Genomic DNA, 19,554 nt, shown 5'->3' on the forward strand with positions numbered 1-19,554 from the left:
TGGACAGAAAATCTGATGAGAATTTTGCTTAGGTGCAGAGTGATGTCATCAAAATCATTGATCCATATTGGCGAAAGTGAGAGACTATAAGTTCTGAACGCTTATATCTTCTAAATGCATATTTTGTAATTGTTTTGGAGCAAACTAGTTTATAGATAACAGTAAGACTAACATATTCATACTAAAAAAAACCACTAAAAAAAACTTCAATTTTGATTTCATGGGGACTTTAGATCTTGCGTTTCACGCCGTGCTTCTGCATAATGATTTATAGGCTACTGTATGGTGTTGTCCATCAGAGGACGCTGTGCTCCAGCAACACACAGACCCGAGAGTCGAGACTACAGTTAATAGAGACTCTGCCCTTGCGTAAAGTGCATTTATCTTCCGCTGTCTCCCTTCATGTTCATTCAGCCAACGCTGCGTTTGATTAAATCTCCAACCGTTTGTCATCATCTCTGGCCCCTTGACACTCGAAGAAACACCTCGACAAAGACCTTCATGGCTATTGTATTAATATGAGGACCGCGCCAGAATTACTCAAAAGCATCCTGCCCTTTATGAAAACACATCCTGAGATTCATCAAGGACGTGTGTCATGTGCTGTGGTAATGAGGAGGATCTTCTGTACGGGCTTACCCTCCTATTTTAGGCGTAGGCTACCGATATCAATGAACTCATCGGCCATGCGCATTGGAAACAGGTCAGCCATAATCGAATGTGTTTTTTTACATCTGACTGTATTATGTACAATTAGGCCGATTCTCTCACTGAGGCCTCCATGAGCGATCCGATGTCAGATTAATTGGAGTTAATCGCATGTCGCTGTGCGCACGAGCCGTGCAAGTTAAATATCTATGAACATTTCTCCCTCAATGGCAATACAAACACACAATGTTTTTCTTACTCAGTAGTATTTTTGTCATGTTTTCTATTAATAATATATATATATTTTTAAAATCAAAATGCAGTTACTTGGAGAGCAAAATTACTTGAGATAGTCTTGTTTTAAGTGTGTTTGTGCATAAAACAGGAAAAACTGTCTGTGGGGTGAGAAAAATTAACTTAGTAATTCAAAGGGAAACCAGCATTATTGATTTTCTTATCCCACTGACAGATATTTTTCTTGTTTTAAGCATGAACTCACTACTTTTCATTAGTGACCTAATATCTTCAGTCATTTCGCTTCTCAAGTAAATATATCTTGATTTAAGAATGTTTAGATATTTGTAATGGAAAACAAGACAGACACACTGAGTAAGAATTCATTTTTTTGCAGTGTGCATTGAAATTTACAGTGTATGCATGGTACAATTTAAAATTGAAATATGAATTATAATGAACAGATATGACTCAGGTTTCTCCTTAGATGTATATCTGTGTGATTTTGTCACCTGTTTTACATGAAAATGGTGCATTTGATCACAGCAAGACACATGAGGAATCATTCATTGGAGCACAACATTTAAAACAATTAGAGGTTTGATCACATCAGGGCTATAATCTAATGCAAATCTTTAGACATTACACATTTGATGTACGTTTGCATCAGTTTAGTGCACTTTCAAAGAATGCATCTTTACTTTGTGTTTGTGCTGCAGCTATTAAACTAACTGTATTTCTTTATATTAATTGCTGTTTCAGGTCAGTGGTTGCTGCTCTTAATTGTGGTTGTAGAGAGCAGGGGTGAGGACGGCTGCCCGGGCCACGTTGCCGGGTTTTAATGGGGAGATGCGGTATAATAGCTTTGACCTCTGACCTTTTGTGGTGACTATAGCTCATTACGCTGATCTGTGAGTGTCAGAGCGGCATCTGAGAGTGCGCGAGTGTGTGTGTGCAGTAAGGTGGGTCACAGGAGCGACGCTGCCAGCACCTCACCCCTCATCTGCAAATAAAATACAATCACACACACACATACTAATTAAAACCGGGAAGAAGGCCACTGTTTTCTATTCATTGTCAGTTGCATTTCTCCATGCATGGATAGTCCAGTGCACGGTTCCAGGAAATGTATTCAGAGACCAAGGGTTCTTTGCTCAGTTTTGCTCTTTCTCTCATTGTTTTAGTCTGCACACACACACGCACTTTCTCAGGCCCTGTTGCACCAATAAAGAGTGTAATCGTGGAGGGGTTTGAATAACTATAACTTTATTTTGAACTTTTATCTTTTGGTTTAATTAATTATTAGCTTTTCATCAAACACTCTGCAGTTCCCTGTTGAATCCCTGTTTGGGAAACCTTGATTTATATGATAATATTCAGTCTGCTGTTTATTTACTTGCTTTAATACAATGCAGATATTTGAGAGAATCTGTTATTGATATAATTTATATTGTTTGTTAATTTCAGAAACCTTGCTCTTCCTCTATTAACCTTTTAATTATCGAACATCATTTTGCGAGTTCCCCTTTAAAGTTCCCCTACTTGTGATTTCTTAACTCATCAACATCGCATACTAAGTTCTTGTAGTTGACATCCATGAAGTCTTGGAATGTATTTATACGTTTTCTATAACCGGCTCATTTGAAACCCTTGTTTTAGAGCAACTGTTGATTGACAGGTTGATTGACTGTCAGAGCGCATTAGCATTTACACTACAAAGTGAAGTGGTCACATGTCGTGCGTCTCTGTGACCGGATCACCTTAGACGGATGTTAATACCAGGTTGAAACGAGGTCAGTTGTTTTCTCTTTCATCACTCTCCCCACAGTCTCGTCTCGGCCTGTCCATCTTCATTTCTTCACCTCTAGATTGAGATTATCAACTGAGCATCGAATTAAACCAGTAAGTATACTAATGCAGCCGTTGCCAAATTAATTTTGTGATTTGTTACAGTGACAACTGTGTTTTTATATATTGCATCCTGATTGGTTGGAGAAGAGCATCAATTTGCATCAACATTGTTCACTTTGGGTCATTGACCACCACGCTCAACATGGAGAGGACAAGAGCCGTCCGCACAGAAGGATCCATTTGAGTTTGAACATATTGATGATGGGATGGCTGATGGTGAGAAAATAAACATTTCAGCGCAACGCTCAAAAACACCCTTTAGATGCACATTTGCCTTTAGGAAGCAATCAACAATACCACATCATGTGCCTGTAAATGGAATATTTTATATTTCATTTCATTTACTGTCTTTAAATGGTCTTTGGAGACTCACTCACATTAAATGGAAAATACTCTGTAGTGTACATCAATTTGTACATGAAAAAGGGCAGGACCTGCAAAGATATACCCAAGGCAGTGTATATATTAAAATAGCTTTTATACAGTGTATATCTTTGTGTATGAGTCTAATTATTATCGGTATACAAAATTATTAAACACCATCTTATTAATTAATAAATAAATAAGTGGCATAATTGCGTCCATGTCCAACTCTACAGTGCATTAATTTGACTGTTAAATAAAACATGTCTTTAAAAATATATGATAATATATGACATTTTAAAGGCTTGTCTTTGATGATAATAGATCAGGATATCAGCAGTGTTTGTGTGACATACTGTCTGTGCTGACTGCTGTGTCTTTAGAGCGTCTTCTGTCCCTGGGCCCCTGCTGTTGGCTGGATCGGCCCTCAGTGCAGGTCTGGCCTTTACTAAGACCTCTGGTCCTCGCTGACAGATGGAAGCTTTGTCACTCTTGCGTGTGACACTGGGGACCCGAGTCACAGATACGAGCTGCTTTAGGGCTTTTCATATGGATTTAAATGTCTCCAATTAGCACATATAGACAAACTGTTTAGAATTGTAAATAATTCCATGTGTCTCTGGAATATTTGATTCTGATTGGTCAATCGCTGCATTCTGATGTCAGATGTTTGTGTACAATGTGTCTCATGCAACACATTTCCTTTAGGTGTACTAATATTTTTAATTTTTACATTTTCTGTTCCTGCACACTATGTACTTGGAAAAGTGTCAAAAAGGTTGCTTTGAAATGAGCAATTATGAAGAGAACATGCAGAAGGTTGAAGATTAGAGTTGGATTCATTGGGATTCATTGTGTCCTGTGCCCTGAAGAGGGAGACACAACTGAAGCTAAATGAAGCTGATAGTGTAGAAAGAAGATCTTAGTCTTTATTCGTTCAGTCTGTGAGTTTGTCTGCAATGATGTTCTGACTGTTATACCTCTCTCTCTCTCTCTCTCTCTCTCTCTCTCTCTCTCTCTCTCTCTCTCTCTCTCTCTCTCTCTCTCTCTCTCTCTCTCTCTCTCTCTCTCTCTCCTCTCCCTCTCCCTCTCCTCTCTCTCTCTCTCTCTCTCTCTCTCTCTCTCTCTCTCTCTCTCTCTCTCTCTCTCTCTCTCTCTCTCTCCCTCTCCCTCTCCCTCTCTCTCTCTCCCTCTCCCTCTCCCTCTCCCTCTCTCTCTCTCTCTCTCTCTCTCTCTCTCTCTCTCTCTCCAGGACTCTTCTTCACAGTGCATTATTGATCTAAAGGGAGCTGAATAAAACATGGGCACATGTCCATTGTCAGCGAATGCACAGAGAATAGCTCAAGCGGCGGGTGCAGTTGTGAGAATGAGGAATCCTCTGAACTAGCGTCTGAGAGGTGCAAAATTCAACTTCCAAACTCCGCTGACCGACAGTCCTACCGCAAGACGCAAGCGTAAGTCCTGAAGTGTAGGTCGACACGTTTCGCCCTCGTTGCGCGTCCATACACACATTTCTGGCTGATATTTATTGAAAGAGAACAAGGCTAAGATGCAGAGAGAGGGAAAATCAATGGTGCTTTCCCCCAGCTCAGGTCTGGAGTGAGTAAAGCAGAAATCGCTGTTAAACTCCACCCGTAGCCGCGAAGCTCTTCATCGATTTTTTATTTGGCTCCCAGCAGTTATTGCTCCTCCACGGGCTTCTACCGCCTGGTGGACCGGGGGCTCGGGCCCCGCAGAGTTCGCGGTGAACTGGCTGTTAACAGAATTAAACTCCTATTTAGTCTCTGTGGCAGGGAATACACACACACTGCCTGCAGACAAGACCTGACAGCACATCTTATCCACTCCGCTGCAAGACTAACACGCTGCCAACATTCAGAGAGCCCACATATGTGTGCCAGCGAGCGGTTTGAGGGTGTGTGTGTGTGCTCGTGCGTGGGTGTGTTCATATAAACACGCGGCTGTGTTCATTTACTGAAGACTCTGGACATGTTATTGTGTTAATTGGTCATGGTTTTATGGAAGCTCGCGATTGCAATGCAAAACAAATCGACTCGCCATTAGAATGTCCGTCTCTTTGACAAACACAGACAGCTGGAACTCCTCATTTGCCATCCGTGAATATTTTTTGGTGTGTACACGACTGCTGTACAAGGAGACAACTTTAGGACAAGCTTTTGACTTCTTGCTGGATAATGCACGCACCTGGCAACTTCACCGCTTAATATTGCATTAGAACTGCACAGTATGTCGAAACAAAAAACACTGAAGCAAATAGACATCTTTTAAACAAATCTGGGCCTTGATGGGTTAACCAATCATACATTAAGCTAACTAGTCTATACTTGCATATTTGTGTGAAACTGTTTTGTGGCAAGTTTATATAATGATGATGAGAAAAATTTGCTTCATTCAGTTGTCATCCATCACTAGACTAATTTAAAGGGGTTTTATTATGTCCTTTTACAAAGTCTTAATTTTGGGGTGTACTAGAATATGTTTTCATGCTTGATTGTTCAAAAACCACATTATTTTTCACATATTTTACATTATTACAGCTCCTCTCTCCCCAGTCTGGTTGAACGTGTGATTTTCGATTAAGCTCCTCCTCTTGCAATACGAAATGTGCTGTGATTGGCAGAGCTTGTTCGGGAAAAGTCACACCCCTTCATAACCGCAAGTTCTGCTCAGATGTAAACATTAACGATGGCGTCAATTTCAAAGCATTTCAAGCCCGATTCACACCCTGACAATGTTAACAAACAAGAGGATCGTGCAGAACGGATTTCAAGCACGGACTTTGCAAGCACATTATTTTTATTTATTTTTATACACACGATGTTATCCACTATTTAATCATATTTGTCGGAAATCTATGGTAATACAAACAGTAATCAATAACAAAATCATGGATAATTTTCCTAAGGGCCGGTCTTACAAAAGCAAGAGCTTACAAAAGCTCCAGTAAACACTACATCAACACTGTAATGCTAGTTAGCAGTCTAGCGGAGGCAAAGCTTTGCCCTTCGTTTACATCATAGATATCTTAGCAACTACATAAAGCTTATGATTTGAACTGTTAATAGAAAACACAACTACAAATAATAATACAAGTTGTGATCCATAAACAACAGATTGTCCCAACAAAATGGGAATGGCTGTCTTTCAGGAGAAGCTTTTGTGTGTATAGCCTGCATTTAACTCTCTTTTGGAAGCTGTTCTTCGTAAATTGTGCAGCGCACAGACAAATGTTGAGGTCATAATGTTCAGGAACAGTGTTAAAAATACATATCATCAGCCTTAGGAGAAAATTTTTCCAGGCCTCGCCAAGTTTTTGGTATATTCCGTGTGCGGGGATTATTTAAATGAAGAACAGTAGGACTTCATAAGATCCGGGAAAAGTGTGTTGTTGTCCAAACGAGCCGTTTGTTGTAGTTCATGAAAAGTGGATTCTGTTAAATAAAATATGCCCCCTTGGTATGGACTTTGAGCTTTGTAACCTTGCACATCTTTTTTATGCGCAAACAGCAACATTAAACACTAACTAAAGTTGAAAAAGTGGAAAAGCATAATAGGACGCCTTTAAAGCTGGATGAGATGATAATGACTAGTATGAGTGTCATGTTATCTATCATGTTATCTATCTATTGTTCTATCGTTATATATATCGTTCTATATATCATTCTTTCTATCGTTCTAGTCTCAGCTTCATCTCCATTCAGTCTCATTTCTATTTAGAAGAACTGTTTAAGATACTGTGAAGATTTTTCTGTTCTATGGTCGATTTTTTGATAATTTTATGATACAATATTTATACATGTTCTGAAGAAAACGTTAGTGGTGTTTGTCCGTGCAAAACTAGGGTGTTGGGTGTGGTTGCCAGGGCGTTGCTATCTACAAAAAAATATGTTCCAATTGGCTGTTATTGTGCCCCATCACAGCTTTTTTTGCTTTCAGACAGATTGCTGGTCGTTGGCCTACTGCACCTGGTCGGCACACACAGGTGTGCGGGTAATGGCTTTGTTCAAATCCCTAACCAGTATGGCAAGCCGTTTTAACTTTTATTCATTTCCAGGATATGAATTCTTGATATCAACAATTAGATTCTTGATATCAACAATTACATTTTTGATATCAACAATTGAATTCTTGATATCAACAATTGAACTCTTGATATCTCTAATTGTATTTTCACTAGTGAAATGTCACCATAGGCTGCCATTCAAAATTAATTGTTGATATCAACAATTGATTTCTTACTAGTAGAAATACAATTTTTGATATCAATAATTACATTGTTACTATAAGAATGTGAATTCCTGGTATCAATAATTCAATTGTCACTAGTTGAAATGTCTATTCTCGATATCAACAATTTAATTGCTACTAGTAAAAATTTTCATTTTTGATATCTGAAAATGTATTTCTGATATCAATATTATTTCAGATATCTAAAATGGCTTTCTTACTAGTAACAATCACATTCATGATATCAGAAATTAACATTGTCACTAGTGAAAATGGAATTCTTGATATCAAAAATGAACATTGTTACTAGTAGCAATTCAATTGTTGATATCAAGAATAGACATTTCAACTAGTGACAATTGAATTCTTGATATCAAAAATAAAGGTTTTTACTAGTAAGAAATCAATTATTGATATCAACAATTGATTTTGAATGGCAGCCTATGGTGACATTTCACTAGTGAAAATACAATTACAGATATCAAGAATTATAGTTTTTACCAGTTCAAATACAATTCTTGATATCTAGAATGAGCATTTTAACTAGTAAAAATTTAATTGTTGATATCAAGAATTAGCATTGTTACTAGTGGAAATGTAATTTCTGATATGAAAAATTGCCATTGTTACTAGTATAAATCTAATTCCTGATATCAATAACTATAATTTCAACTAATGAAAATTTAATTGTTGATATCAAGAATTCATATCCTGGAAATGAATAAAAGTTAAAACGGCTTGCCATAAACCAGACATTTGAGCCAGTAACAGAGATGCTTAGCAAACATCACTAATGATACTGTGCAAACTGTAAAAACGTATTTTTGAAGTTGGAAATAAAAACAAAGATTATTGGATTACACTTTACAACAAGTGAAAATTGTTTCAAAGCCAACTTTTCTTCAGTGCATTTCATGCCATGTTATGATATAGGGAACACAGAGTGTATGTAATAATGTATATCACACACATAGATGGCTAAAAGAGGTCTGTAGGCATTATGTGACACTGAACTTCAACTTAAACCCAGAATGGGAAAAGTGAGAGTTTGTTAAAGAGCATGATTGTGTTTGGAGCTGCTGAGTAGAGTGGAAGGGGAGAGGACAAGCCAAGCCGGCTCATTTGCATTCGATGGTGTGCCTAATATATGCAGGTCACTGACCCCATAGTGTGAGGGGTTAGAGCATAGTGTGTGTGTGTGTGTGTGTGTGTGTGTGTGTGTGTGTGTGTGTGTGTGTGTGTGTGTGTGTGTGTGTGTGTGTGTGTGTGTGTGTGTGTGTGTGTGTGTGTGTGTGTGTGTGTGTGTGTGTGTGTGTGTGTGTGTGTGTGTGTGTGTGTGTGTGTGTGTGTGTGTGTGTACGCGAGTGTGTGTCAGGCTTGTTAAGGAGCTGCAGCACACGCTTGCCAACTGTCTGCATCCCACCACCACACACACACACACACACACACACACACACACACACACACACACACACACACACACACACACACACACACACACACACACACACTCTCACTCGCTAGCCTCTCAGGATTAGTAATAATGAGCGTGCCAAGTGTATTTATTCTATTTCAAGATTCAATACTGTAAAACACGTTTCCATTCTCAGACAGGGCCAATTAAATGCGTGTTACTGAGTTAACTGCGTAGCTGTTGTGAGATCCACATCATAAGCTGGCTGGAAGTATGTGTGATATGTATATTTTTATATCGGTGTATTCCCTGAAACATAATAGCTTTGTTACAAATCCTAGTGAGCTGCCTACCTAAGTATTTTAAGGGATCATAGGTGTTCCAAAAGTCAGGACACCTATGATAACACTGAACGCACTTTGGCTGAACAATGGCACTATTGTCTTTTTAGAGCTGCTTTACAGCAGATTTGAATTCTGTATGCATCATTGATTTATCACTGTGAAACTCTATTGTATAAAGCACTATATTAATAAAGCTGACCTGACTTGATAAGGTAAGATTTGCTTAAACTCAAATGCAGAATTACAATTAAGAAAACAATCCCAAAATGCTTTGAAATGAGCTCTAAGCTCTGAAAAAAATCTTTCAAAATGGTGGTTGAATTGAAATTTTGATTATAAATCTAATTATATTTCATTCAATACTGAAAGGTAACAAGAATACTTTTGAAATTGACCATTTTTTCCCTATATTTGCATTTTATGTTTATTAGATTATTGCATTGTTAGTTTAGCAATATGCAAACATCAAATTCTGGTTATTTTTGTATCATCAAGATATTAGTTTAGTTTTTTTTTCTTCAATTTTCAATTCGTTTTTTAATTTGTATTTGTTGTGTGTTATTTTTATTGATATTTTTATTTTAATGTCTGTATAATATTTATTCATTTTTAGTTTTAGTTACAAGTAAAACTAAACCAGTATGAGGAGTTTTTGTAATATTATATTTTATTTCAGCAAACATTTGTTTTATTTCAAGCAACAAAAATGCTATGATTTTAATTTTAGTTAATAACCCTTCTTTAGTCTCCCTTCTCTGCTTAAGTAAAGCGTTAGTTTGGATGCTCCCTTAGAAGGGCGCTGCCTATGTAGATAGTTGACTTCAAGGCAGCTCACTGGGTTTTAAAACTGAACTGATGTGAATAGAAAATAAAAAGTGTGTTTTCTTGCTGATCAGTGATGTTTATTAAATGGCAAATTTAAAAAGCCATATATTCTTGTTGATCATTTGGAAGAGTGCAGCTGCACGACTATATACAATTATACGACTATATAAAATATAAAAATTAAGATTCAAATGCACAGATGTAAAAACAGTATTTTTGCAGCTTGGCAGACAAGCTGATGCTTCGTACTCCGCCTTCACTCGAGTGGAACTGTGAGCAGCAACAAGCAGCTCTGGGACTGACCTTTCGAATTTTAACAATATCTGCGCTAACTCACCTGCACAGTTGAGTAATATCCAGCCGTGGTCCATCAGTGACACGGGGACAAATATATGCCACACTTCATGCTGCTCGTCAAGCAATGCAGCACCAGGGACTGAGTTTAAGATCGGGGGAAGAAGAATCCTTGCTCTGAGATGTTGGAATTTGTCCGGTTGAACTGCCGAGGTGAGAGCAAGGGGGAAAATTGAATGTATAATTACAAAGCATGTTTATAACTACCATTTTTAATACTGTATCCCATATATTTTCATCAATATCGAGGAGCTCATCGGCTGAGTTAATCAAATAAACTGATGTTTTTCCACATGTGTCTCGGAGTAATTGGTGCAGAGGACTTGGATGCAGATGTGTCTGAGATTCAGTCGAGTGTTGGAGAGGTAATCCAGCCGGGGAGCAGGACTGAGGTCTAATCCCCCCTCAGAACAGCTCAGCCTGGGGCATACAGACACATAATCCTGCCCCTGGAGACCATCAGCACTCGCTCTCTCTTTCTCTCTGCAGATCTACATCTGTCTGTCTGTCTCTCTATCGTTCTGTCTGTCTTGTCTATCATTCTGTCTGTCTGTCTATCGTTCTCTCTGTCTTGTTTATTATTTTGTTTATCTGTTAATCTATCATTCTGTCTATTGCAGTCTATCTCTATGTGGCCACCAGGGGTCTACACACCCACTACTAATTAAATACATCCCAAACCAATGATTATACCATTAAATAGTCAGCTCAAAAGGCCTACCTGGTTACACACAAGCCACCCTAATTAAAGGACGCAGATGGAAGCTGGTCTATCAAAAATATACATTTATTTCACCAAAAATTCAATAATAAAAACAATTAAAAAGACAACAATGTAATACCCCATGAAACGTCCCTCAATCAAAACACCAAATGTTTAAGAGCATGTACCGAGTTTCCTTCTCGAGACGTGTCAGAATTTAATCACACCACACGTCACTCTTAATAAATAAAGTTAAGGAGAATACCACAGGTAAAATAACCACAGTTAAATCAGTACACGTGATACAAAGCAATATCCCCCCTCACTCCACACACACCACTGCAGCGTTTGCCTCTTTGGAAAACTACACGTTTCCCAATAAATATTTCAATTAAAAGAACCCCGCAGAGTGTACGTAAGGTTATCAAAGAAACTCAAAGCAAAAGAAATACAATGTAAAACAAAAAATTCCCTCTCTCTCCTCACATGCCCACTGGGCATTTGAAATAAACACAACATTATGAGTTAAGGTAGACAAATTACATAAAATTAGTTGGAAAAACAGTGACTGGACACGTTCCCTGAATAGAGAACACACAATGTGCACAATGTATCCTCACCACAATCTCAAGCTGGTTTACTGTGAAAGAAAAATAGAGAATCAATATACCAAGCCTTTACGGTCATTCACAGCATAACACTTCATAATATAACTTGGTTAACCTGCAACAGTTTGTCCAGAATGACAGATTTTCCCAATGGACAACCTCCAGTCTCAAGCAATGACAATAGCACTGGTTTATACCTGTGATCCTGGCACTTTCATTCCCCACGCTGTACCGACACGCTATGCTGAAATGCTAGTTCTTTCTGTCTATCTATCTATCTTTTGTTCTGTCTATCTTTGTTTATTTATCCCTCTTGTCTATTGCAGTCTCTATTTCTATCTATATATCTACACTCACCTAAAGGATTATTAGGAACACCTGTTCAATTTCTCATTAATGTAATTATCTAATCAACCAATCACATGGCAGTTGCTTCAATGCATTTAGGGGTGTGGTCCTGGTCAAGACAATCTCCTGAACTCCAAACTGAATGTCAGAATGGGAAAGAAAGGTGATTTAAGCAATTTTGAGCGAGGCATGGTTGTTGGTGCCAGACGGGCGGTCTGTAGAGATGCACGGATGGGCTATTATTTCATCCGCAACCACATCACAAAACTCATCATCCGTCCGCCATCCATCCGCACCAATGTTTTTAACCAATTTTCAAAACCGCACCCGCCCGCCATCCGCTGATACAAGGCACTGCTGATGACAGCCACGAGACTAGAAACCACCCGCCACCCGCCCGAATTTAATGAAAAAAATGTTTTTCGTCACGTCATCTGCCCGAACTGCGGAGTCCGCGGCTATAACCGCCAACCGCGCATCTCTACCGGTCTGAGTATTTCACAATCTGTTCAGTTACTGGGATTTTCACACACAACCATTTCTAGGGTTTACAAAGAATGGTATGAAAAGTGAAAAACATCCAGTATGCGGCAGTCATGTGGGCGAAAATGCCTTGTTGATGCAAGAGGTCAGAGGAGAATTGGCCGACTAATTCAAGCTGATAGAAGAGCAACTTTGACTGAAATAACCACTCGTTACAACCATGCAGCAAAGCATTTGTGAAGCCACAACACGCACAACCTTGAGGCGGATGGGCTACAACAGCAGAAGACCCCACCGGGTACCACTCATCTCCACTACAAATATGAAAAAGAGGCTACAATTTGCAAGAGCTCACCAAAATTGGACAGTTGAAGACTGGAAAAATGTTGCCTGGTCTGATGAGTCTCGATTTCTGTTGAGACATTCAGATGGTAGAGTCAGAATTTGGCGTAAACAGAATGAGAACATGGATCCATCATGCCTTGTTATCAGTGTGCAGGCTGGTGGTGGTGGTGTAATGGTGTGGGGGATGTTTTCTTGGCACACTTTAGGCCCCTTAGTGCCAATTGGGCATCGTTTAAATGCCACGGCCTACCTGAGCATTGTTTCTGACCATGTCCATCCCTTTATGGCCACCATGTACCCATCCTCTGATGGCTACTTCCAGCAGGTCACAAAGCTCGAATCATCTCAAATTGGTTTCTTGAATATGACAATGAATTCACTGTACTAAAATGGCCCCCACAGTCACCAGATCTCAACCCAATAGAGCATCTTTGGGATGTGGTGGAACGGGAGCTTCGTGCCCTGGATATGCATCTATCTATCTATCTATCTATCTATCTATCTATCTATCTATCTATCTATCTATCTATCTTTCTTTAACAGACAAAATGATAACTTTGATCATTTTGAAAAATGTGGAGGTTGTTTCAACAGATTCATATTTACATTACGTCTATGCATTCGTAGGTAGGCTATACATATTTTATCAACTCATACATTTCCTGGGTATCGAACTCATGACTCGGGTTTTGCCAGCGCTATTGTCTGCTGTATGTTAAACAAACATTTTCAATCAACAACAAATTGATAAAACATTGAGTAACAAAGAAGTTGGCATATCTTCTGTAGTCTGCCATTGATCGCTGTGACTTTTCTCACTGTGAAGAAGCGTTTCTGATTTTTTTGTATAAGTGTGTGTGTGTGTGTGTGTGTGTGTGTGTGTGTGTGTGTGTGTGTGTGTGTGTGTGTGTGTGTGTGTGTGTGTGTGTGTGTGTGTGTGTGTGTGTGTGTGTGTGTGTGTGTGTGCGTGCGCAGCTGAGTGAGCAGATGACTGCTTGTACAGATTTGTCAGGCGTGTGTTGGACTGCTCCGTGGAGAGGCGAGGTTGAGACGGCCCTGACATGTGTGTCCGACAGTGAGCCGTTCCTGCGCTCCGCTCACACACACGACTGCCCAGCCTCCCTGATGTCATATACATTATGGAGCAGGGCCACAGACAACACCTGCCCTGCTACACTGTGAGTGTGTTTGTTAGTCTTAGGATTCTTGAGACTTTACCTGCCATTCTGTTAAAAAATAGCAACGTTTCCTCTTTCAAAAAAACCAAAGATGTTCTAGAACGTTCTTAAAACAAACACACAAAGTGTAAAAATGGCCCTTGAATGTAATGTTCTTGCTTCGACTAATATAATTCAAATGGATTTTTTTCATAACTTAATAAAATTATTAACTTACTGTGTATATATATATATATATATATATATATATATATATATATATATATATATATATATATGAAAATGATATATATGATATATCAAATTAGATAAATAATAAAATTAATACATTTAATTGTATTTAAAAATATTTATTTTATTATGTATGTTTCTGGTTTTATTAAGCGTTCTGAGTGTGTGTGAATATATATACATATAATATATTATATGTTTTTTAAAGTAGTCTCTTAATCTAATCGAGGCTGAATTTATTTGATTAGAAATACAGTAAAAACATTAATGCTATGAAATATTATTACAATTTTGATTAAAACTGGTTTCTGTAGTAATATGTTTTAAAATGAAATGTATTCCAGTAATGGCAAAGCTAAATGTTCAGCAGAATCTTCAGTGACACATGATCTTTCATTTTATATATGTATTTAAAAAAAAGAAAATGTGCTAATATTTTTGTTTTTTACCATACTATGTTAATGATTTGGGATTTTTAGATTATTTCCTTCAATTTAAGTACTATTAGTAACTACATTAGACGTGTAAAATGGTTCCTGAAAATATAATTATTTTATCAACAGTATCAGCTGTGAATGCTCAGATTTTCCACTCTCATCCCTTTGTTTCCCCAGTCTGTCGCTCACTGACCCTCCGCTATAAAGGTTTTTCAGTTCAAGGTACTTTGTTAGGAAAAAACTAACAAATTCAAATAGGAACCAAGAAGCAATATAAGGTGTTCCAAAAAAAGAACAACGGCTACAAACAAGTGCGCTCGTTAGTTTCCTTACCTTGCCATTTATCTGGCATCATTATGGGATGTGATCTATTTGTTCCATCAGTAACATCATTATCTACTGGACTTTAGATGCCGAAGTGTTTGTGTAAAACCAGGCCATCCCACTGAAGGAAATCATATGTCTTCAATACAATGTGATCATTAGAAGTACCTCTGTACAGATCTGCTGCTCTTGACCTTCATCGTGGAGTTAATTTAGGTTTATAAATTTGCTGGCGTGCCCTTTTGTTGGGGCAGTTTAAGTGAGGACACACTGGTAATGAAGCCCTTCGTTTGGTGCTAATGAAAACCACCTCTGCTGGAAAAAAACAGCAGTGAGGATAATTTAGCTTTGTGGTACTCGGCCAAAACTCCTGAGAAACTCGGCCAAAACTCCAGAGAAGGCCGCAGTAATCCCATATTTTCTAAATAAATAAGTAAAGAGATGTTTGACACCAAAGCATGCCTTTGTACCCTAGCCATGAAAAAAGAAGGGAAAGGGTGAAATATGGTATTGTTGTGGTTCCCTGGCTTTTCTTCCTCAGAGCTCATGGGACGTCCAGCTCGGGCTCTCTCTGCTGGGGGCGACGCCCCAGGCCATCCCTCTTCTTCCTCTGGAGCTCAACTCGCTGGATCTTTGAACAGGGACGTGAAAACACTGCGCTCACCAAGTTTGGTATCACATAGACAAGCTTTTGACTGTACCAACATGAGGTCTGGCCCACATTGCAGCTTATTCACACTATAAGCCCTTTGTTCATTCCTCCTTGTCTCTAGCTTGCTCCCTAATCAGGCTGTGTAATAAACCTGGCATTTTATATTATTAGTATTATATTCCTCTTATAATTATTTCCTCTTATAATTATTTCCTCTTTATGTAAGTCGCTTTGGAAAAAAGAGTGCTAAATGCATAAATCCAAACAGGAAATGGCTGCCGGATCTACATGTAAAGTAAATACACGGGTCACTTTTTATGTGATAGGCAAATCTGAAAAATAATGGGCTATATAATTATATTTCATGTTCTTGCTTTTAAGTGTCTCACATTCTTTTCCCGCAGAAATAGTACCATGGTGTCTGCAAACCGCTCTTAGAATTGGTCTGTCTCCACTGATCTATAAACTACAATCCGTTACAGGTAATTTATTTCAATGTCAAGTTATAGTGAATTGAATTTTATAGCAATCAATTATTAGTAAATAATGTATTTTTATTTTAGAAGGGTATTCAAAATATAGTGGCTAAAGAGTATTATTGAGAACATTTTTTAACATCCTAATTCATTTGATTTTTTTTGTCATTATAGGCTACAATACAATCTATAGCAAATATATAGAAGTCACAAATGAATGTTTACATATAGTTTTAAATCTATTCTTTAATGGCTGTGAATCCTGACTCCTGCAGGTTCAGGATTCTGCTTACTGTTTTTAGAAAGCTTTATGGTTCATTAGTTGTTTGTGGGGAATTTGTTTGCTCACTGAGACTAGAAAAGATCTAATTAAAATATAAGTTTGGGTTTATATTACTGATGATGCTATTTTTAGGTGTATATAGGGATAGATGTGAATTTGTGCACTGGATCAGGGTTCAGGTTGACAGTTGTAAGGGCAAAGCGCGCGCGCGCGCGCGCACGCACACGCCCACGCACACACGCACGCACACACACACACACACCTGTGAACTCGTTATAACAGTGCCAAAGTCTGCCAAGATGCACCAAATCGATTGTTTCAGGTTTGCTGAAATTGATTTTCTCAGTTTCATAGATCATTCTCACCACCAACATTTTGGCACGAGTGTCTGTATTGAATTAGGATGGTCGGGTGAAACAAGGGCAAAATCTTTTTATAGTTTAAGAATGTAAATTAAGTTTATTTCTGTCCTCTTTAAAGGTGCTGTAAGTTATAATATTTACTATCCTAACTATCATTCCCTGGTTGCCAAACTGTTTTTACATTATGATATTTATTCTAATAGAGTAGAAAGGTAAAAAAATTGCTAAAATATCTGAAAACAGAAGACACAATTTTTCTTCTAAAGTGAATTTAATTTATCAATGTTAAAAAGGTTTATAGATCAGATAATTGTTGTTTTGCAGACTTTGGTATCTGAGCAGTTTGAGAAACTATTGAGATCTCTGCTGAATCCAATGAGGAGACACATGTGACTTTTCTCAGGAGAAACATCTAAAGTTTGTTTGTTCATTCATTCATTCGTTCATTCTAGCATTCATTCATTCATTCATTTGCTCATTCTTGTATGCATTCATTAATTCATTCTTGTATGCATTCATGCATACATTCTTGCATTCATTCATTCATGGATTCTTGCATTAATTCATTCTTGCATGCATTAATTTATTGATTAATTAATTCACATTGGGGTAGAATAGCACTCATAAAATATTGCAAATTACGTTTTTGGTAATGGAATTGCATTTCTGTTTTACAAGTATTTATTCCTTAACTTAAAAGTACCGCTGTAGTCAATCATTTTTTCACTTAAAACTCATCTTGGACATATTCATAATCTAAATTACATATTTAGGGCCTAAATGTTTTTTCCTTGAAAACAAAATTCTTCTTGCCTTAAAATAACGTGATTGTAAGTCTACAGTACACCCTTGCCTCATTTAGAATACGGGGTTCTATGAATATGCAAATGAGCCCCGCCTCCACTCACTTACAGCAGCTCAGAGATCCACTCGTTGACACCACACGTTGTTTGTGACGTCAGAAACACCAGCGATTTCTGAGACTGTCTTTGGTTCACTGCAGTTTTTATCAGAAGATACTCAGCAATGTTGTTGACTTGTGAATTACACATGGTTTGTCTTAAAGCATATTAAAAACACCACATACTCATATAAACAACATTAAAAGCTGGATATTCAACACAGGGGGACTTTATGTAAATCATATTCTCATTGTTTGCAGATTCATTCCGAGCAAGAACGCTGATATTCCAAGCGGTTTGTCCGCCGGGATCGTTCCTCTACGGGCATCCAGAGGTGAAGGCTGAAGTCTGAGCGCTGGAAATGTCACAGTGTGTAAAGCTCAGCTTCCTGTAGACCTGTCGTTCTTCCTGTCTTTCTCACACACACGTAGGCATGATGGGCAGCAGACGGGAAGCTATTGATTTGACAAGTTATTAAAGAGGAACAGAGCTGGCAGAAGCATCAAGGGCCTGACACTGACATATACTCTCCTCCTCTCGCTCTCGCTCTCTTTTCCTTCCTGCATCCCGTCTCCTTTCACTCTTTGACATTCTTCTGCGAAACGCTCTCATCGTACAATGTTCGTTCGTATGCGTCTTTCAAACGCGTGTCTGTCTCTCTACACGGAAACACGGACAGTTTCGCTTGTATTTTTGAATGTCACGTTTCCACCCGCAGCCTGGATGCTCTTTCTCCAAAATCCCGGCGTCCTCGTGCGACACACAGGGTGACAGTCGCTATATAGTCCGTATATGGAAATTGCTTTCAGAGAATAAGAAAAGACAAACTAACCAAGAAGAGCCTGACACGGCCTCACGTGTGGCTACATGACAGCGTGTCAGTTACACGAGCGCGTAACGCACCGCAGTGAGTGATGCTGACCTTTGCTCACATCTCCTGTGTGTGAGTGTGTGCGCGAGGTTGTACTGTTGTAATGTGTTATCAGAGGAAAAGGTCAGCGCTGAGTTACTGAGAGATCGCCCATCTGTCGCTCTTTCTTTTCCTCCTCTGTCTTTCACCATGGGACTGTATCAAAGTTTACAATCTGTGCTCATACTGGCTCCTCTTCTCTCGATGTCTTATCTTGCTCTGTCATGATCACGAGATCTCATTTATCATGTTCGACGTATCAACTTTGTCTCATATGTTTCTCCTTGCATTCCAGATAAAAATAAGCTTTGTATAAAGACAGTATAAAGCTCTCAGTGTGAAAAACATGAACAATCTTTTTTTTTTCTTGCCTTCTTGTAACAATCGGTCACATAATAATTTTTTTTTTATATGTAGGCCTAAATGTACAGTATATATATATATGTGTGTATATTAGTGCTGTCATATCAATTAATCATCATTAATCGATTCTAAAATAAAAGTTTGTTTATATAATGTGTGTATATATGTTATTATATTTATATATATATATATATATATATATGTGTGTGTGCGTCTGTGTGTGTATATATATACATACACAAACACATACACGCATATATATATATATATATATATATATATGCACATATTATGTAAACATACTTTTATGCTTGATAGCACTAATACATATATATATACAGTAGTTACAAAATCAATGAATTATTGATCATTTACTGCCATTTTGAGAATAACATCATCATGTAATCAATAAAAAAGTAGCTGTAATCTGATTACGACTATTTTAAAATGTATCTAAAATATCTAATTACATGTACTTAAGTAGAAGTTACAGTAAAGACATTTATAATATTACAAAAGATTTCTATTTTAAATACATGCTGATCTTTTGAACCTTCTATTCATCCAAGAAGAAAAAATCACCTTTTTTAGAAAAAAATAATAATCAG

At 38.0% G+C, this 19,554-nt stretch overlaps 1 long non-coding RNA gene across 1 annotated transcript; it reads left to right on the forward strand.

The window, feature by feature from the left end:
• Window positions 1-327: 327 nt before the first annotated feature.
• Window positions 328-4,836, forward strand: LOC143715203 (uncharacterized). The gene is made up of 3 exons (XR_013195682.1): window positions 328-703; window positions 2,711-3,009; window positions 4,409-4,836. It is a non-coding gene; the product is annotated as an uncharacterized LOC143715203 (long non-coding RNA).
• Window positions 4,837-19,554: the final 14,718 nt, after the last annotated feature.

The sequence above is a fragment of the Siphateles boraxobius genome, unplaced genomic scaffold (assembly GCF_051911475.1).
Source record: "Siphateles boraxobius isolate OS27281-9 unplaced genomic scaffold, OSU_SipBor_1 57, whole genome shotgun sequence".
NCBI classification, from domain to species: domain Eukaryota; kingdom Metazoa; phylum Chordata; class Actinopteri; order Cypriniformes; family Leuciscidae; genus Siphateles; species Siphateles boraxobius.